Below are 22,695 nucleotides of genomic sequence, written 5' to 3' on the forward strand. Positions count from 1 at the left end.
AGTTGAGTTAAATTTTTACATTAGAGGGGAGAGAGGGGAGAGAGAAGGAAGAAAGGCAAGGAGGATAAATATTCTAAAGAAAAAACGAGGGGGGGGAGCAGAGGGTGGAAAGATAAGGAGGGGTGACTGGGAGGCACAAAGGGGAGGAGAAAGGAACACTAAATAATATATGTAGTAAATAAGAGGATTTTATACAGCGGGTGATTATACTTTTGTTTCTTAAAGTTTTATCTTAGCAGTAAGAGTCTTAAAAGAATCTTAAAAGCGCCTCTCTTCCGTGTCCTCAGATGTTCACAAATTGAAGGCTTTTTCCGTTACAGTTCTTTTATACTTGGACCACGTTCCCAGCCAATTCTTTCAGGACTTTCATATCTTTCTTTCAGGTCCTTCTCCCAAATACTTTTACAGGCAGTTCGTATAAACAGATCTTTTTCTCTGTTTAAACCCGCAAAGGTCCCGTCTTAAAGAGGCTCGATGTCAGACTGTTTTTTAAATCTTGGCAGCTCCTTTGAATAGAAGTCCGTGGCTGTGAGATATTTCAGGCTTTTTTTTTTTTATGTTCGTTACTCTAGAAGTCCAAAATATTTGCTTTGTAACTCAAAAGGTCCAAGATAATTACTTTATGGCTTTATAGCTCACAAGTTAATTGCATAATGGCTTTATAGCTCACACAGTCAAGCGGAAAAAAGACTTCCTACCACCTCCTTGCTACTTAATAGCCAGCGCCATTTTAAGCCTCTGATCGAGATAAACTCCCAAAGTTGAATCTTCTAACATCTGACGTTCTCTTAGTGTATTTTCAAAGTTTTTGAAGTAAGAAGCAGCTACTCACACTAAGGGTTCCGCACTTATAGTTTTGGAGGTCCGTCGCCTTCTTCAGGGGGAGCCTGAGGCATCGTAATGCAGGATCGTTGTTTCTCATTAAGTTTTCAATGAGAACAAGATTTCAATGAAAATTGGAGGAGTGTAGTTCAACAGTAGAGCATCTTCCTTGCATGAAAAATGCCCTGGACTCAGTCCCTAGCATCTAGAGCAGAGCTTTCCAAACTGCGTGTCGCGACATGTTAGTATGTCAGCTCCCCGTGCTCCTCCTGGGGTTGGAAAGGGGTTGATTTAACCTCTGGCTTGCTAGTAAAACTGAATTACTGTGTTGCGAAATGATGCACATCTAAAAAGTGTGTCGCCAACATGAAACGGGAAAGCTCTGATCTAGGGCTTGGAAGGGCTCCCTGTCTGAAAACCATGGAGAGCCACTGCCAGTCAGTGTAGGGAGTACTGAGCTAGGTGGACCACTGATCTGACTCCATATAAGGCAGCTTCCTATGTTCCTACTACATTAACTAAATAATGACAACTATACTGGCCAAATAGGAATAACTTCAAATATGCACCACTCTTTTCTCTGCATGCTGTGCCCCTCTATCCCTTTTCACGGCTCACATTCCAAGACCCTGAAGAGCAGGCATTACAACTACAGGCTCACACTCTAACAGAAAAGATGTAAAAGGAAAGAAGAATGGGGAGGGTAGAGGAAAACAGGAAAATTCAGCCAATCCTAACACAGCAATATAACCTAATGGGCCTTCTCACCTTTAGGTAGTTCAACAGTTCAACACACCACCCAGCATCCTCTAGACCTGTGGTTCAAGACATAGACCATAGCTCCTTTCCCTTCAGTTCTGCAGTCTCATTGCAACTGGCAGTTGGAGGTGAGCATCCCTTTTTTAGAAGGAGGGAGAAGCAAGCTAAGCAATTTAAGAACACAGAAAAGGGGTAGATTACAGGGAAGGGTGCAGAGTAATCGCTGACTACTTGCAGCATCACTTATTCACTAGCTTTAAATAGCAGCATCAATAGAACTCACAATGCAGCCATCCCCTTTCTCTTAAGAAGGAAATGGCTCAACAGCAAAAGCAGGACCTAATGAAAGGAAAACAAGCAAACAGATGCAATTCTATGGCTCCCGACCAAGTGAAAATGACAAAGTGTTTAGGGATCATAGAGTGGGGACACGGTGAGAGCTATTACATGAATTAGAAAACAATTTGAGCTCACACTATTCTTCAAATGATGCTAAATATGTCACTGGGCAATTGCTAACAAACTAGTGAGGTGCCCACCCAATGGCAGAATGTTTGCATGTGTTTTAATCTGTTTTTAAGCTCGCTGCTGGTTTTAATTATTACATGAATGTTTTAAGTAGCTGTTTTTAACTGCTTTTACTAATAATGTTACTTTAATCTTTTTGTAAACTGCTTTGAGATTGTTTATATATAAATATATATATTTCATACGAATTATGTACTGTGCAACTGTAAAAAAAATGTATCAGTTGAGCATTTTGAACTGGGTTGCAAGTGAATGTTGAAGAGCAAACTTCAGATGAGCTTGTCCCAAACATTCATCAATTTGCCATGCTTAATTGTTTGATGCATTAATTGCCCATTAAAAATGTAGATTTTTAATGAGATTTTAAATAGAGAAGTCCCATGTGAAAGGATATTGAGTGCTACTGGCATTGTTGGGAGCAAATCTCTTAGTCAAGCACTGCATTTCAGAAACATCTCAAAACCACAGATTTCAACCGCCCCCCTGTGTCATTTATTCAAAATAAATAATTAATTCTTATCAAAAAATACTGCCTTCTTAAGTTACTGTGCTATTTCTTTCAATCATCATCTAACTGGTTAACTGAAATTTGTTAATCCACATCAAAAGAATAAAAAAACCCACCTACTTACCCCTTTAATTAAATTTGTAAGGATTGCCATGTGCAAATAAATGCAGTGACTTTAGTGTGACTCAAATCAATATCTTAATACTTGGACAGCTTCACACTGGAGCAGATGGTCCTTCAGATAAATCTCAAAGGTGGTGATGCTCACTTTTAATCTCTAAATAGTCTGAGATTAGGAATGGGGGGAAAATTCAGTTCAGTTCACACTTAAATGTAAAACTTCTTAAACTGCTCTTCCCAAAACAAAAATCAGGAAGAACCTTCTGATGATAAGGGGAACAGATTCCCTTAGAACAAGGGATGTCCAAAGCTCAACAACTTTGGGTCTTTCTCCCCCCAAAAAGCCCAACAACTTTGGTGAAGGCTCCCCCCCCCCAAAAAAAAAGCTCAACAACTCTGATCAATACAATGGGTAGATTACTGCGAGTTGTTTTTTTAGTGGGAGTAGATCACAGTCTCTTGGAAGTTGGACATCACTGTCTTAGAAGATGTTAGGTTCTCCTTCACTGGAGGTTTTTAAGCAGAGGTTTGCTGACCATCTTTCATGGATGCTTTAGTTGATATTTCTGCATTGCTTCGACTAGATGACCCTCAGGATCCTTCCAACTTGGCAATTCTAGGCCTTTCTAAATCAAAATTCAGCTATTCTATTCTTTGAAATTCACACTTCTCTGAATTTTGTGATGCATTTCTCCAACCCAAAAATGTGTACAAAAAATGTGTATAGCAGCCTAGCCACCACAATAAGTTCTATTCTATCTGCAGCATCTGGACCAAGCATAAGGGCAGCCACAAAGCACTGCATTAATCCAACACTGAGGTCACCAATGCATGAACCACCATGGACAAGCTATCCCTATCCAGCACCAGTCATAGCTGGTATAACAGCAAAATCTGGTAGAAGGTGCTCCAAGTCACAGGCTGCTTAATGGAGCCAGGATAAGTCTATCTGAGCACATATTATGGCCCAGCACTTTCTTAAAAAATGATGCTGCTCCAAGGTGTTCATAAAGTTTCCCTGCTCATGACGATTTCCCCATTCATTTCAATGGCAGTTCTGAAGGTGCATTCTTCCATATTTGTGGGGTTACCGTCTCTCCTGAAAATAATTCAGGCAGTCTGCGTGTCATGGAACATTTGAGGACCCTGGGTTTTGGCAACAGGATACAGCTTGTCCACAGAACAATCTGCAGAAGTCCCAAAAATACCTAGTCGGAAAATGGTGTGTGGCATGTATAACTCTTGAGAGTCCTATGGACTGCAAGAAGATCAAACCTCTCCATTCTGAAGGAAATCAGCCCTGAGTGCTCACTGGAAGGACAGATCGTGAAGCTGAGGCTCCAATACTTTGGCCACCTCATGAGAAGAGAAGACTCATGAGAAGAGAAGATTGAGGGCACAAGGAGCAGGGGACGACAGAGGACGAGATGGTTGGATAGTGTTCTCGAGGCTACCAGCATGAGTTTGACCAAACTGTGGGAGGCAGTGGAAGACAGGAGTGCCTGGCGTGCTCTGGTCCATGGGGTCACGAAGAGTCGGACATGACTAAACGACTAAACAACACTAACAATGTGTAACCAAATGCAGAACTTCAGATATGAAAGTTGGAGAATCCTTGACTGAATGCATGATTTCACACAAAAATCAGAAATGGACACATTGAAAATGCCATTTTAGTCTTTTACTTCCAGGTATGGTATTACTGTTCAACACAACCATATGCCTTGTTTAACTGAAATGCATTTTTGTGTGCATTCTATACCTCCTTGGGTAATTGTTGGCAGCAGTATTGGGAGAGAAAGCAGCCTTTTCCTATAAAAATGGTGTTCAGATTTGCTTTTAACAAGCACTCCTTTCCTTTTATTTTTTGGTAAATAAAAAAATAAAGAGTCCCCTTGGGAATAGATCGTCCCATTGGCAGAATCAAGCAAACCACAGACTCCATAAGTGCTGGCAAAAATGAGTGGTTAATGACAATATATTTCTTTTTATGGGCCAGAAGGAATGATATAAATCCACTCAGGTCCCACTGACAGGCAAAGTCAATTGATTTCAGGAAACGGAGACGACTGAATGACACAAATAAATGCATAGTAACAACAGGCGACTAACTCAAAATACATAGGTTTAAATATGCTCTGTCTTCTACCAATAAACATCATAGGGAGCCAGAAGGAGCCAGAAGACCACACTTAAATTGCATTTAAAAATTGAAAAAAAAAAAAAAAATCCAGCCCCTTTCATGCTCTCTGATACTTCTGAAGAGAAATTAATGTACGTACCTAACAATTTTTTATTTTTTTTTGTAGCCTAGCTATGGACATTGTTTCACTTAAAGCAAAGTTGGAGAACCTCAGGTTTGGTATTCAACTTTCAGAACTCTCCCTAGGTTAACCTTCTCCCTCCTCCCCAGGCCACACACTCTAGGACACAGCCACCGCTGCCCCTGCTCTGCACCCTCCTTGATTGTTTAGCCTGGCAGAAATGTGTCCTTGAAATGTGCATTTTACTTGCATGGATGGAGGATGGAGGGGTGTCTGTGTATGGTCCCACTGGTGTTTAAAGCAGTGTCATGGCACTTAAACAGTGCCAAAGAATTCTGGGAATTGTAGATTGCGTAGGGTGTTGAGATTTGTTAGGAGAACCCTATTCCCCATAACTCTTATAGAAGAGGGATTGATTTTTAAACTGTTCTGGGAAATGTAGCTCTGGCAGGAAAACAGGGGTACCCTAACAACTCTTAGCACCCTTCACAATCTAAAGTTCCCAGGATTCATTGGGACTGTTTAAAGTGGCATGGTGCTGCTTTAAATGTATAGTATGGGTGGGGTCTGGCTATTGTGTGGCTGGAATGTAGCCTATGGTGCAAACATTAAATGCCATATTCATTACCTTACCCCATTTTGCCTCTGGCCCTACAAATCCCCAGCATGTGCCCCCTGAATCATTTCCCACTAAGGAATGCAGATGGCAGGTTGATTTAGAGATTAGATACCTAGGTAATGATCAGAAAAAGAAATAAACAATTGGTCCCCAGGCACTTGTTGAAAGTCTGGAACACCGTTCCCCAAACTTGGGTCTGCAGTTGTTGTTCAACTACAACTCCTATCATCCCTAGCTAGCAGGACCAGTGGCCAAGGATGATGGGAATTGTAGTCGAAAAACAGCTAGAAACCCATGTTTGGGAAACCCTGGTCTGGAAGATCCCAGCTTTCATATCTTTGAAAAAAAGGGAAACCAGTCATAGAACTTTTTTAAAACATGGGACTGGGGAAGGATCAAGTAGGTCAGCTGTAGAACAACCCTATGCATGATTGCTCAAATGTAAGTCCTACTGTGGTCAGTAGAATTTGCTTCTAAGTTAGCATGCCCGGGGTTGCATTCCTAATCTCATCTCGTGTTTTAAATTGGAAATTCATTTTCCGACGGCACTTCCTTTCAGCTATTTAGTACACAATATAAAATTAATCTTGGCCCACACAACACCATCTTCCTGGAATCAAATATTAGCAAAAATACACTTTGCTCTTACTATCATAGCATGTCTGAAAATAATTAATATTTTGACATGTGCAATCCAAACAATTATTAAAATACCAGCAACACACATTTCTACTTATAGATTCAAATTCTGGTTGTAGATAGAAAAAACGTAGGAGATTTTCATGCTGACAATATTGTCACAAGTGGCATTGTCTGGACTGTAGTTATTTATTCCTTGTAACTGCAGTTTGGGCTCCCCATGTAGTCTCCATATTCTCTGTAGGCAATATTTCTGAGTGAGTGTAATTGAGAGGTGAGATTGCTTCTGCTTCTAGCAGTAATAGGTTTACACTTTCAGCTTAAAAGTGGTGTGATAGGGAGGAAGCTTCGGCCAGCCCAGATTTGGCCCAATGGAGGCGGAGTTCATAATTATAAAAAATAAATAAATTATAATTTTATATAACCTATTGCTGCAGCCTTTCCTCATAGGGATGCTGCTCCATCATAGGGTTGCCATATGTCCTCTTTTTTCCAGGAAACGTCCTCTTTTTCATGGGTAGTGTCATCATAGCGATTCATAGTTAGAAATAGAAGTAGGCAAATGTGTCCTCTTTTTGCTCTTCAAAATATGGCAACCCTAATAACTTGATCATTTTGGTTGCCCTGCATTTCCAGCTCAACAATATCCTTTTTGAGGAGAGGCAGCAAAACCATACACGGTATTCCAAATGTGGTTGCACCATAGATTATCAGAGGGCTTCACACTGCAAGAAGCTGGGTGGCACGACTTTGGCAGCTGGATCTACACAAGACAAATGGAGCAAGCTGGGTTTGTGGACATGAGGGTGCCATTCCTAAGGTTCACAGGCAGACTTCTGGGATCCCTCCAGTCACCAGAAATCTTTTTGAACTAACAACTGAGGTAGGAACAGCTAGCATCATAGTCAATATTGTTGCAAAATGTAATGCAGATACCACAATAGGGATCATTAGGAAAGGAATTGAAAATAAAAATGCTGATATCATAATGCCATTATACAATTTCCCAGTATTTCAGTGACCTGCTCAAGGCACCACAAGTAATACTATTGGTAAGTCTTTGTGTACTGTGGACTCCCCTTGTTGTAGAGGAATTGATAAAAACAGTCCAAAAAGACCACCTTTTGTGGAGAATCTGATAACGTTCCAATGACCATTTGCTGAAATACCCTGGGGCAGAGAAGGAGCCCTGTCCCCCATGCTCTCTCCAGCTCCCACGCAGTATAGTTTTATTGATGTGACATCACATCATAATCCAAGCATAACACAATGGCCATGCAATCCAATAATAGCAGGAGAATATAACAACCAATAAAACCAGCTGAAACATATCAGTCACCAAAAGACTGAATACACAAGTCATAAAGGACCATTTAAAAGGGTCAAGGTCACAAATCTGGCAAGGACCCAAAGGGAGCTGAGAGAAAAGAGGGCGGACAAGTTGTATGAGTTGATAAAAAAAAAAAAATCCATAGAAATCAGTCATATTATTTTCTGTCACGTGAAAGCTGTAACTGTGTGGTGGACAGGAAAAATATGGCTAGTGGGCTGGTTTGATAATTGCTCCATGCTTTGTGGGATCCATCTCCCATACTCACCTGTGTGACTGCTGTCTTAATCTGGAATCGACTTCCCACTGAAATTGGTCACAGGCTCTTGTTGACTTTAGAGAAGTTCTATTGCACTTCTGCCACGGTACATAAGCCCTTTTGAAATAGTCATCTTTATTTTGATGGCTAACTAAATGCTGGACTCTTTTCCAGGTCTGTCCCAGATCTGGGCTCCAGATAACTTGGAAGACAGTCTATTCAGATGCAGTAAAGTCTGACTCCTTCACTCAACATGAGACTGAGAAAATGAAATCAAAGCAAGACCCACCTCCTTAGACAGAGAAACTGATTTGAAGAAAGATAGGTAGCTGCATGCTTGGCCAAATAGCACCATGAACACATGTGATTACGTGCTGAGTAATTGTTTAATGGTGCTAGCTAAAATAGGAATTCGTTTACTCAATCCATACTCTTGCCAGGGGTAATAAAGTGAATAAACACTGATGCGTTTGCACAGAAACCTCTAAGAACCCAACAGCCCAAGACCTCTGGCACAAAGCTAAGCCCCAGAATACAGTTCTGACTACAGTCTTCACACAACCGGGACCTCACATGTTCATATACATATGATTATTGGTGTGAATATGTCAAGAAGAAAAGAGCAGACAATAAAATCAAACAATCAACAATACATCTGGCTTACATCTTTCACTTGCATTCTTATTCGAGAGGAAACGTGGCTCTTTTAAAATCTGTTGTCCATCTGCATCTACTATTTTCCCCCTGCTATATAATTTGGAAAGTGGTTTGTCTTTCTGCCTATTCTCTTTGCATTCAGGCACCTCTTTAGATATTGTTGCCCGATTTGGTGTGACAGTTCCCAAGGTGCATGGAATTATTTTTGCCTACATTCAGAAGATGCCAGAAGATGCCAGAAGATGCCATTTTGAATCAAGATGGCAGGCCAAAACATTCAAAACTGTACTGAATTGGACCTCTAGATATATCATCACCCAATTTTGTGTGACAGTTCCTGAGATTGAAGAATGGGTTTTGGCCTATGTTTGGATGCTGTTGGATGTCATTTTGAATAAAAATTCTGAACCAAACCATTCCAAACTACACCCATTTGGATGTCTCTGAAGATATCATCACCCAATTTAGCGTTATGTTGCTCAATTTGGCATGATCCCAAACTTCACCAATTTGGATAACTCTGAAGATATAATCATCACAATCTGGCATGACAGTTCCTGAGATTGTGGAGTGGATTTTGGTGTAAGTTTAGAAATGGATAGACCCCATTTTGAATCAAGATGACAAACTGAACTGTTCAAACTGCATTGATTTGGATGCCTCTGAAGATATTATTGCCCAATTTGGTGCGACATTTCTGAAGAGGGGTTTTGGTCTGTATTTGGTAATGGTTGGATGCAATTTTGAAGGAAAATGATAGGCCAAACCATTCCAAACTGAAATGATTTTAACCAAATTTGGCATGAAATTGAATTGGTATGACAGTTCCTGAGAAGAAGAATTGGGATTTGGTTTAGATTTGCAATTACAGTGGTACCTCGGGTTAAGTACTTAATTCGTTCCGGAGGTCTGTTCTTAACCTGAAACTGTTCTTAACCTGAAGCACCACTTTAGCTAATGGGGCCTCCTGCTGCTGCTGCCGCACCACCGGAGCACGATTTCTGTTCTCATCCTGAAGCAAAGTTCTTAACCCAAGGTAATATTTCTGGGTTAGCAGAGTTTGCAACCTGAAGCGTATGCAACCTGAAGTGTATGTAACCCGAGGTACCACTGTACTTTAAGGTTGTGCACAAGATTAAGCCAAAGCCCAAATCAAGACAGGCCAATTTGGACCAGTCTGGGCTCCAACCATGTCAGATGAAGACAACTCCAGATCACTCCAGGTTGGTCCACCTGGAATGATTTGGGTCTGTCAGGTGGTGAGCCATTGGGTGGGAAAAGGGAGAGTCAGGCTGTAAACAGCAACCCAGGGCTGATTTGCAGGAAGGTTTTCAAACAACTCAGTGCTTACTGCATGTGCCTGTTCCCAGCAGGGAAAGACATATGTGCTCAGTCAAACTGAGAATGATGGAGCCCTCAACTTCTCAGCTAGGAAACGTGCTGGCAGAATTCGAAAGGCAGTGACCGAGAATGTAAAGGGCCCAAGGTGGGATGAGGAGACCTAACCCCAGGACTGGTGAACAGGGGGAGAAGAGAAGAACCAACTATCACTCCTGTGCTGGAACATACTGAGGGCAATAATGGGGGTAGAAGAGTGGAGAGGTCAACCAGGCCTGGCCGCTGAGGACATGCAACAGAACTGCAATAATTACATTCCAAGGATCCAGGCCTGCTGGCTGCAGGGGTCTGCGTAACCAGCATGTTTTCTGCAGAGTGTGTGTTGACAAAGCAGCATCTAGCTTGGTTGAATGTTCTTGCTCTCCACAGTATGGTCCGGTGAAGGAAGAAAGGAGATACAATGCCTCCATTTCCTGACTATACAGGGGTTCTTATTTTTTAAAAACTCTAATTAGTCATTGTGGGACGCAGGTGGCACTGTGGGTTAAACCACAGAGCCTAGGACTCGCTGATCAGAAGGTTGGCGGTTTGAATCCCCGTGACGGGGTGAGCTCCCGTTGCTCGGTCCCTGCTCCTGCCAACCTAGCAGTTCGAAAGCATGTCAAAGTGCAAGTAGATAAATGGGTACTGCTCTGGCGGGAAGGTAAACGGTGTTTCTGTGCACTGCTCTGGTTTGCCAGAAGCGGCTTAGTCATGCTGGCCATATGACCCGGAAGCTGTACGCCGGCTCCCTTGGCCAATAAAGCGAGATGAGAGCTACAACTCCAGAGTGGTCCATGACTGGACCTAATGGTCAGGGGTCCCTTTACCTTTAATTAGTCATTAGCCCCACAACGAAATTAATATGGGTTTGGATCAGATCAGGTGTCTTACAGGTCCGGCCAGGGCCCTGGGTTGGGTGAGGCACTGTGCACAGGCCTAACTAACAAATCACACCATCCATTTATAAATATATCTTCTTTTTTATATTTCTTCACATGCAACGCCAGACATTTCCGGCTAGTACTAAATCGACATTTTCAATCAACTCAAAGGAGAAGGAAAGCAGCCAGCGAGGGAGGAACTTGCACCTGTCAGAGGAATTGTCAATGGCTCTTTTGGGAGGTTTGCCTCATGCATTAAAATTTATAGAATCTGAACATGATGTTAACACTTCCCCACAGTGTCTCAAATTATCCTTGCAAAATATAGGTGTGACTCTTTTTCTGAACACCAAAACTTGGGTTTTTTCCCAGGCATAAATACAGAAACTGCAATTTATGAGGCTCTTTCTCACACAGAGATGTCCAAATAACATCTGCTAAAGATCTAAGTAGCAAATCCTCTCATAGCTTTTCTTGCATCTTTTATTTTTCCTAATTGCTGCTCATTAGCTCTCCTTACATTATCTATTTCAATTTTCCTTCCACTAAGTGTCATACACTACCAGTCACTGGGGCTGTCCCCCGGCCTTCCCTGTATGTCACATAAGTACCATAGATTATCTACTTTGGGACACATATATAAACGCCGAAATAATTTTGTGTGATTGGCACTGAAAACACATCCTATTGTAACTGTAAAAGAGAAGACGATTTGCAAACGTCTTAGAAAAATGTGTTCTATTCACTTCTTGGAAAAGGGAGATGAAGGCTTGCTATTATCCAAGGCTTTATATAATTAGTTTAAGTATATACACTTTAGAAAATACCAATACTGCTGTTTATAATGCTGCTGTGTTGTTGTTTTTCCACTTCGTTTGTGATCTGCTTTACATCTTGCCTCAGTGGTGTAATTAACTTTAGCAGCTCTACGAGCGAAGCCTCACAGTTTACAAAGCAAAGATCTTCTCGAAACATCACTATAGCCAAATAAACCCAGAAAACATTGTTCATCTTACTTACATGCTTGTAACTTGTGTGTATTTTACCATTCTTCTTTCTGGCTCTGCACAGATGGGATTTTTCAAATGAAAACCAGATGAAAAGCAAACAGCAATTTAATAATCAAAAGCTCAAGGTAAAGGGGGGAGGAAGCATCTCCCACTCAGAACTGCAATTAGATCTGTTTGTGGGGCAAAAGTGTGCATCTAATAATTGCACTGTTACTTGTTGCTATGAAAACTGCAAATTATTAGATGTTTTATACTCCCCCTTCCTCCCCTGTCCCACTAAGGACAAGAAAATGACAGGTGGACAACTGGTGTCTAAATTCCAGAACTCATCACTGTCTCATTGTCCTCAGTTTTGTACCAAAACGAGAAGCCCAATTTACGTGCAGATGTAAGCTGTGAACAGGCTCAAATGATTGCCTTTAGTTTGGGGTGAGGCTGTAGGGGGGACTCTGAGTTCCTTCTTTTCTCTCCCCCACCACCTGAAAGGGCACTTGTTGTTGTTGTTCAGCCGTTCAGTCGTGTCCGGCTCTTCGTGACCCCATGGACCAGAGCACGCCAGGCACTCCTGTCTTCCACTGCCTCCCGCAGTTTGGTCAAACTCATGCTGGTAGCTTCAAGAACACTGTCCAACCATCTCGTCCTCTGTCACCCCCTTCTCTTTGTGCCCTCAATCTTTCCCAACATTAGGGTCTTTTCCAGGGAGTCTTCTCTTCTCATGAGGTGGCCAAAATATTGGAGCTTCAGCTTCACGATCTTCAGAATGGGTAGGTTTGATCTTCTTGCAGTCCATGGGACTCTCAAGAGTCTCCTCCAGCACCATAATACAAAAGCATCAATTCTTTGGCGATCAGCCTTCTTTATGATCCAGCTCTCACTTCCATACATCATTACTGGGAAAACCATAGCTTTAACTATATGGACCTTTGTCGGTAAGAAAGGGCACTTATTAGCCACTAAATGCAGTTTTCTTATTGAATGTATGGCTTTAACTGTGTGTCTTCTTCTACAAGTGCACACAAATGTGCCCAGTCCAATGTGCTTTAGTCTTTAGCTATGAGGAGGGTTGGGGGAATCTGTTGATTTCAGATTCTCTCAGCTTCTCATTTTTTTCATATTAATATTAGTTTTTCACAAATTTATTTCAGCACAGCAACCTGCATTTCCTTCCTTCCTTCCTTCCTTTTTCTTATCAAAAAAGGTTATTCATGAAAGTTCTTTAGCATTTTAATGTGGATTTCTCCTAATAAACACATTTTTATTTGCAATTTTGACTAATATTCACATTTTTGCAAGCATTCTCCCTGAATATGTTTTGTTTGCATTTTGTGCACATTTGCAATATTACAGTCATACCTCGTTTTACAGCCGCTTCAGCTTGCGTTTTTTCGGGTTGCGGACTGCCGAAACCCAGAAGTACCGGAATGGGTTACTTCTGGGTTTTGGCGGTCGCACATGCACCGAAGCGCAACCCGCACATGCGCAGATGCGCAGACGCGGGTTGCGAACGTGCATCCCGCATGGATCACGTTCGCAACCCGAGCGTCCACTGTATAGGCAATTCCATATACATTGTTTGGTTGGAGAACAGCATCACAAAATTTGGAGAAGTGCAGATTTTCATAGGATTATAGAATTGTAGGGTTGGTAAGGACCCTGAAGATTCAACCATCTGCAATGAAAGAATTTATTTTAAAGTGGAGGCTGAATCCACATCAGTTAATTTTGTGCATTGTCAGGGGCTCAGCTAGATAAGCTTTGAGTCCCCTCTCAAACTGCTCTGTTTTTTTATCCAGCTGAAGACATTTTCTACAATTCAATGTATTCCCAAAGGCAGCCCTATAAATGGTGTAATACATAATCATTTGCTAAATGTTGGTAAAGTCCCATGCACTTACTATGTACCATACAGATTCTTCATTCAAATCTGTGGCCTGCCAGCAGAGCTCATTTTTATAGATTTGCATTGCATAAACTTATAAACCCCTTTCTTGACTGCTTGTTGGATAGTTTCAGTGCCGAGCTTTCCAAAGGAAATTGGCCACAGAGTCTGCAAATAGACTCAGCAACGCTAACATGTCTTTCTCTTGTCAAATACATAATAATGTTCTGTGGGTTGTGTCCGACAACTAATAATTTCCATCCTTTCCCTGTTTGAAATTCATTCTTGAGAAGTCATAACAAAAAGAGGGAAGCCACACCTATATATTAAAAAATCTACTTCCCTCCACCCACCCAGTTCCAATGCTTAAGTGAAAAACGACCAGCGACTCTCATTAAATTGAATTGTTTGGTGGAAGGAAGTATATCCTTGTTATTGATAAAATGAAGAAAGATCTGGGAAGCATTAAAAAGAAGAAGAAAAGAAACCCACCCTTTCTACTAAGCTGATTTCCCTTTCAATGAGCCAAATGAGAGGCTCTTGTAAATCCCACCCTTTTCTATATGCATCCCTCTAGTACTATAAAGGGTAAAGACTATCATTTAGCATAACATTTTTATTAATCATTTTAATTCCTTTTTTCCCCTCCATGGAATCTGGCACTGTGTTTGTTTTCATGTCTCATTCGTAATGCCTTACATTTTCTGGATTTCCCATTTGGAGCTGAAAGAACCTCCTCGTATTTGTAACATACCGACAACAATGTCGTTCAATATTCTAGCCCACACATTCCTTGGCAGAACAGAGCCTATCGGACAGGTGTGTTTTCCATTAGGAGGAAACACTCTCCCTCTTTCTTCCCTGTTGCTTATTTGTCTCCTTCCTTAAGATCTCCATCCATTTTGACAATGACATGTTCAGAACACACAATTTGAGAGCGTCAAAAGGATCCTTCTCTCCATCATTCACAGATGCACACACACACAAAGGAAAGGGGGAAAAAATCTGCATAAGGAGGCTTTGTTCCCAAAAGAATGGAAGGCTACTGCTGAACTGCATGATTGCCGTACGAACCTGGAGACCAGTGCTAAAGGAAGAGGCATAATAATAATATAATAATTTATTATTTACATTCCGCCCATCTGACTGAGTTTCCCCAGCCACTCTAGGTGGCTCCCAATTAAGTGTTAAAAACAATACAGCATTAAATATTAAAAACTTCTCTAAGTAGGGCTGCCTTCAGATGTCTTTTAAAAATAGGATAGCTGCTTATTTCCTTGACATCTGATGGCATTACACAGGGTGGGCGCCACTACCGAGAAGGCCCTCTGTCTGGTTCCCTGTAATCTCACTTCTCGCAATGAGAGAACCGCCAGAAGGCCCTCGGGGCTGGACCTCAGTGTCTGGGCTGAATGATGGGGGTGGAGACGCTCCTTCAGGTATACAGGACTGAGGCTGTTTAGGGCTTTAAAGGTCAGCACCAACACTTTGAATTGTGCTCGGAAATGTACTGGGAGCCAATGAAGATCTCTCAAGACCGGTGTTATATGGTCCCAGCGGCCACTCCCAGTTACAAGTCTAGCTGCCACATTCTGGATTAATTGCAGTTCCCAGGTCACCTTCAAAGGTAGCCCCACGTAGAGCACATTGCAGTAGTCCAAGCGGGAGATAACTAGAGAATGCAGCACTCTGGTGAGACAGACCACGGGCAGGTAGGATCTCAGCCTGCGTACCAGATGGAGCTGGTAGACAGCCGCCCTGGACACAGAATTAACCACACCTCCATGGACAACTGCAAGTCCAAAATGACTCCCAGGCTGCGCACCTGGTCCTTCAGGGGCACAGTTACCCCATTCAGGACCAGGGAGTCCCCACCCACCCACCCACCCACCCCCCTGTCCCCCAAAAACAGTACTTCTGTCTTGTCAGGATTCAACCTCAATCTGTTAGCTGCCATCCATCCTCCAACTGCCTCCAGGCACTCACACAGGACATTCACCGCCTTCACTGGTTCTGATTTAAAAGAGAGGTAGAGCTGGGTGTCATCTGCATAGTGAAGAACACTTAGCCCTACCCCCCTGATGATCTCTCCCAGCGGCTTCATATAGATATTAAAAAGCATGGGGGAGAGGACGGAACCCCGAGGCATCCCACAAGTGAGAGCCCAGGGGTCTGAACACTCATCCTCCAACACCACTTTCTGGACACGGCCCAGGAGAAAGGAGTGGAACCACCGTATAACAGTGCCTCCAGCTCCCATCCCCTCTAGATGGTCCAGAAGGATGCTATGGTCAATGGTGGGCATGGCAAATGCTTCTATGCCGACACTGTGCCAACCCTCCTGCTACTTTGCCCCTCCTCATCACTGTTCCTAGCAGTGACCTTCACACTGATGAGCAATGCCCACCCATCCAACTGCACCCCACCAGCTGTATCAGACATCCGTAGCCACTCTTCACATTGGGCTTGATTCAAAACCTATAAAACTAGGTGAAACCCAAAATTATTTAATTCAAATACCAACAATGTCATGTCCCATTAACTGCTTGGTTGATGCAGCTAGATGTATTGTAGCATGTCTGCATTTGTCAGAAGCAAGTGGAAAACACTCAAGATTTGTGTTCCTTAATGGGGGAGGGGGATTTATTAAATTTAACCCTTGCCCTTCCTCCCAAACTAGCCAAGGGCAGCTAAAACATCAGTGATAAAATAAGGAAACCACATTTGTTTGTGTTAATGTGCATAAAACTTACCTGCACGGCTAGTAAATTCAAGGTTTCCAGGAATAATATCTTTCAGCCATGAAAAGTCTGGGTAAACAGTAAGTTTCTTTTAATTTCCCCATGTTAATAATGGAGACAGATGCACCTCACTATGGATGGTATTCCACAAAGAGGGAACCACAGTTAGAAGGCCCTATCACAAGTCAATGCTATCCTAGCAGCATGTAGTGGTTGGGATGGAGGAAAGCTTTATTTAGGTACTTGGGTCCCAAGTTGTATGCTTGGTATGTTATTACTAACAACTTGAATTGGGCCTGGTAGCTCACTGGCAGCTAGTGCATCGCTTTCAAGTCCAGTGTCACATGGTCCTATCTGGCTGCTCCATCTACTAACCCGACAGCCACATTCTGTACTAGCTGCACCCTTCAGATTGTCTTTCAGGGCAACCTGATGTACAATGCATTGCAGTCTTCCAGGAGGGAGATCATCAGAGCATGGACAACTAAGGCCAGACTATCCAAGTTAGATAAGTAACATCTGCTAACTCGTTTCAGTGCAAACATCAGACAGCTGAAATCTGTTGCTCAAATGAACTTTTCAAGCTAGTCTAGGGCTGAAGTTTTGGAACCCATAATGGGAGAGTTCCTTTGTCTCCATTTAGTCCCCGCTACCCAATCTATCAATTTCAGGTGCAAGATTTCACACAATTCAGGCTAGAGCAGTAGAATCTGACACTAGGGGTTATGGGCAAATGTTTAAGGGCCAAATAGAAAGGGAAAGGGAGGCAGGGACAAGAATGAACTTGAGATGGAAGGTGTTTTACAACTGCCATCATTCCTCTGCATTTTCTGTTGTATAAGCGCTCTGCGTATTAATAGCAGACCACCAGACATGGGGGAGTGTGTGTCTGAAGAACTTAGAGCAGTGTGAATTATTCCATTGTGTCTCAATTACAGAAACACCTGTGCTAAATAATGCTATATTGATTCCATATAATGATTCATGGAACATTTTTTTTTAATCTTCTCAATAGCTGTCAGAATTTGTTGCTGCGGAATGTTCTGATGAAGCACCAGTCGAGATTTGAGACTTGCTCAATAGCCAGGGGACTGGCTAAGCCCCATGGAATCCTGGCTATGTTGAGTTCCTGGAGATCTAGCAATGCGTAGAATCTTTTGAAAAAGTTGGAGTTCTCTGTGAATGTTGTTCTCATCTACTTGACTTCTGCTGAACTAGTTGGTGTGTGTGTGTGTGTGTGTGTGTGTGTGTAAGGAGGCATCATTTTCTGCCCTGCCCTGGATTTGTCATAGGCAGCACTGTTTTTGATCCACTGCAGTTCAGCTTCTACCAAAGTTATTCATCTAACTATCAAGTGTAGCAAAATTACATAATTTCTGCAATTTGGCTATGCAAATCACATAAATTTTGTTGCCGTTACGTTATTCCATCCCATTTATTTCAATACAAAAAACCCACAATGCAAATGGGGGTGGGGACTGTAATTGATTACATATCATTTGCTGATGGAGAGCAACAATAACAGTGGGTATTCATTGCATTCTAGTTGATTGATTTCTGTTCTGGACATAGGACCATAGGACTAAGAAGTGAACACCGCCAGTTTCCCTTCTTGTTTCTGTTTCCATTGGAATTTACTAGATGAGGATCTCATGCAAAGTGTGAAGGGATGGCAATGACTTGATATTCACCATCTCCATTGTGGATTCGCTAATTCCGATCCCTATTTGAAGGGTCAAAATTACCTTGGGTAATGATTTGCCCTTGATGTTGGGGATGCATCCCACTGTTCACTTTGAAAGGCTCAAGCTATTTGCAATCATTTGATGTTGGTGCTCAGAAAGGGGACGCACAAAGCATGCTATTCCTTCCTTTCCTCTTCTGAAACCCATAAGCTTACCTTAGGGCAGGGAAGGGGAAGTCATTAGCAGAGGCAGAAACTGGCACTCACCTGGGCTCCTGTACACCCAGGGCTGGGGCTACCATGAAGAAAGCCCGAAGGATCCCTGGAGGGACTCAGAACCAGTGGCGGTGATAAGTGGAGCATCAACTTTTTTAAAGGAGATTTGGTAGGGGAATGGCAGCCCAAATCACAGAAGGCAAAAGACACACCTTGTCTGCCGCTTCCTGCATCCCAAAATAGATTTCCAAGCCTTGTGGTAAGTGAATGTGGGGGTGACTTTCTAAAGGATAACAGGAATAGCCATAATGGAACTTAGTGCATGAACCATCCAGAATCTGGAGTCTGCAGGCTTTCCCACAGACCCCCCAAAACCAAGGACCTGATAAAAGATGGCTTTACTGGTTGGATCAATGAAGTACAGGTTGATTCAGGAGTCAGTGGAGCTAATTAGGTGGGGGCAAATTCTCACCTAATCTCTATCACATGAAAATGGTGGATAAAGGCCATATTGTTGCACTTTATCAAAAGATAAACACAAGAACTGAACCTAATAAGAGGCACACACATGTAAATATAAAAAACCTTTATCCACGGAGTGTAAAGTTGCCGGATGAGCTTATTGCCACATACAAAGCCGTATCTATGCTCTTTCACTCCAGTCGAGTGCAAAACAAAAACAAAATTGGTTTTGTTTAAGACACATCAAGCAGATTAGGAGGGGGGAAAGTGGCTTCTAACACTGAGATCTTTTTGCTGAGATCTTTTTCCCCCTGTCTCTGGAGAATGACTGAAACACGAGTAGTCCCCCAGACGCACCCCACCACTAAAATGCTCATTTATGGATGAACATGTCTCAGACCCCTAAATGATTATTCTATACTTGGCAGCTTTAGATTGCAGCACCAGTAACGTTAATGATTTCTGAGGTGCTGCTGATGCCTCTGAGGTGCCTGGCGGAATTGCGAGCATAAAACTAATGAGTATCCCAGCACAACCATGTACCAATGTGGGAAGGGAAAGGAGGGGTTGCAAATAAATTAGAGAGCTAGTCCTGTGGAAAGAATATCTGTACAGACACTTAATGGAGTCTGGGATAGAAAATTAATCACCCGTAATAACGGGTTTGTGAGAATATTTAATTCCATTTATAAATATTTTCCACCCAATGATAAATGGCTACTTGGTGCTCGTCTGAACCTGCGAGGAGCCTCAGGCAGCCATTCTGTGCACATTTACCTGGTAGTAAGGTCAAAGAGCACACAGTAGGGTTTAATTTTGAGTAATTCCAATAATACTGGGAGGAAGGGGAGGTTAAATTTTTTGTTTTTGATGTATTTTTGTGTTTTTATATTGTAAATTCCACTGTGTTCCTCGACTGAAGGGCAGTATAGAAATTTAATAAGTAATAAGCACACACATAGGATTGCTGTGTTGGAAGTGTTTTGGATGAGGAATGAATCAGTTAAAATCCACACACTGGCCTTTGATTTTGAATTAATATTTTCTGCTTTTCCAGCAACAAAGCTGTGCTCAAAGCAGATGTACTGTTTTATTATAATACTGTGTAAACCCTAATAAAATAGAGATATAAAAAGTTAGGTGGAGGGAAATTGAACAGAGTTATGGCAAACATTATTCCTATTCAGAGTAGACCCAGTAAAATAAAACTGGACACAGTGGGACTTACTTCTGAGTAAACACATGGACAGAATTGCTCTATTAAAGGAGTTTTACACTATAGGGGTGAATTAGGAAAATCCACACAGCCTTTAAGTTGTATGCAATGTAAGTAAGCCATATCTATTGATTTCAATAGGTTTACTCTGAGTAGGACTAATATTGGATACAACTTTGTCTGCTGTGTTTTTTGTGCCCCCCAGCCCCCCAGCACACTAACACACATGTAGCTGAGCGAAGTAGCACTTATGCAAGGGGTGAGGTCTTGGGAGAAGGGTTGTGGCCAAGGCACAGTGCCAAGGAACAGTCTTCAATCCATGGAACTGAAATTCTCCTTCCATGTTTTAGCCATTATGGTCTAAAGCCATGTAAGCTTTGCAGGTCAAAACCAGCACTTCAACCAGGCCCTGAAACAAATGGGGAGCCAACGAAGATGAAAAAGGGCCGACATAATTACACATCAACTGAGGTACTATTGACACATTTCTTCAGACTTTTCACACTGACTACACTGACTGCTGATAACTTGACCTTGCAATTCTTATCCAATCTTGTCACAGCCGAATGCAGCCATCTATAAGATTAAGTTACGGAAATGGAGCCTAAGAATCCTTAGCAGAATAAAAAGGCAAGTGCTGAAAGGCACTGCTGACTAACTGGTAAGGGGAAAAAATAAGGCCAGCTGTGTTCTGGGGGAATAAAGGGTGCTTACCTTGGATTTCTGTTAGTTCCACTCTTTCTTTACATAGTGATAAATCACCATTTACACCCAGCGCTGGCAGCACGGTTAGAGATTCATGTTGGATGCAGCAGGCTTGCAAAAACTTTAATCAACAAGTTAAAGTGGGTTGCCTGAGCAGATTCCCTACTATGCCTGGTGGCATTACACCACACAACATGCTTTCAGGTAAAGGAATTCACAATATAGGATGATGACCACAGACTCAAACAAATTTTGAAAGGCTTAGATAGGGAAGGACATCATGACCTGAAGTGTCTAGAGATGAAAATAAAAATCTTTAACAAAAGATAACTTGAACTAATCCAACAAGGCAAGTCTCGTGATTCTGTATTTAATGGGTCCTTTTTTATTTTTTCAGAATATTTTATTTCTATGAAGTTCCTTTAGAGAACTTCAACATGATCATTCAAATAAGGCCAAAATATCAAAACCCATATTTTCAGGGTGGGGGAAAATGAGATGTGTCCCCTCAAAAACTAATAATACTCAAACAATGTATTAACTTGGGCAGCTTCGGTCTGAGTATGGTGAATTGGATTAATCTGTTATTCACTTTGAACACAAACTTCCACCATAACCAAAGAATGCAACATTATTTTCCCTATCTTTGGAGTACTGCTGTTGGGGTGCTCCAAGACCCCATAATGGATTTTCAAATAAGCCTAGGTTTTCTTCCTTTTCTCCATCTTTCATAATGGCCTGCCCTGAACTCTAAATATGCTTTCTTTCAAGTTTGGCAATGAAGTCAATACTGAGCTGACCCAGATGGAGGTACAAGCAGAAATATTCCTTCCAGCCTGCTACATCAGCAACAGCTTCTGCTTTCAAGGTTGAGAGGGGGGAACTCATGGGAATGGATTGAAGGGGAATTGGAAAGTGTTTCATCTTTAGGAGGCTGGTTAAAAATCTTATCGAGGCTCGGAGGATGTAAAAATAATTTCTCTTTGATGACTTATCTCTGTCACACTTTTTTCCCTTGGTATTGATATTGATCAGCAAAGAATAGAGCTGAGCAGGAAAAAAGTGTATGTGACTCATGAACATTTTCTCTCTGCGTGAAACACGCCCCTCCCATTCCGGTATTCAGGGGAGGGCCAAAGTCTTCACAAGTCTGCCCCTTCTCAATATATTTGCTCCAAAGGGAACCTACTCAGATTCATAACTGGCTGCTTGGAGCCAGCGGCAGAACAAGCCGATCGGGCACCTAGGGTGGCACTTGTTGCTTGCGACCAGGGGTGGGGCCAGCCAGGGTAGGACGCTCCGCAGGGCCTCTGAGGAGTCTGTCTGCCTCCTCCCACTCAGCTGCCCTACAACTGAGGGGAGGTGGCAGGCAGACCATTTGGGGCAATGCGGAGCCTGTGGGCACCCAAGCCACCGCATCACTCCCAGGAGAGACACATGGCTCGGGTGCGCTACAGCCCCGTGGTGAGTGCCGTCCACCATTTTGTGACCCCCCTCAGTGTTGACACCCGAGGCGAGGGCGCCCCCACCGCCCCCTTCCTCTTGGAGCCCTCTGCCTGACATCCCAGCATCCTGCCTTTTGTACAACTGCTGTGAGTGTTTGGGTTATTCCCCACAGCTGCTGCTGTCCTGTTGCATCAACTTTGTCTCACCTGTGTCTTCATCTCAGGGAGCTGGGGAAAGAATGATGCCCAAGGCAGCAGCAACTCCTGCGTTCTCCTGACACAGATTAGAAGAAACAGTATTAACAGTAAGAACTATTCAACAGTGGAACAGACTGTCTTGGGAGGTAGCAAGCTCTTTTTTCTTTTTTTGTTGCAAGTATTTAAGCAGAGGATGGATAGCCATCTGTCAGAGGTACTGTAGTTACATCCCTGCATAAGGCAGAATTTGGGCTAGACAACCCCAAAGCAGGGCTCTTTTTTTCCAGCTAGAACTCAGTTCTGGCACATCTCAGGTGGGCACCACTGCAATTCTAAAAGAACAGGGGAGATGTTCATAGTGAGTTCCGACCCC

The sequence above is a fragment of the Podarcis cretensis genome (assembly GCF_951804945.1).
Source record: "Podarcis cretensis genome assembly, chromosome: 1".
NCBI classification, from domain to species: Eukaryota; Metazoa; Chordata; class Lepidosauria; order Squamata; family Lacertidae; genus Podarcis; species Podarcis cretensis.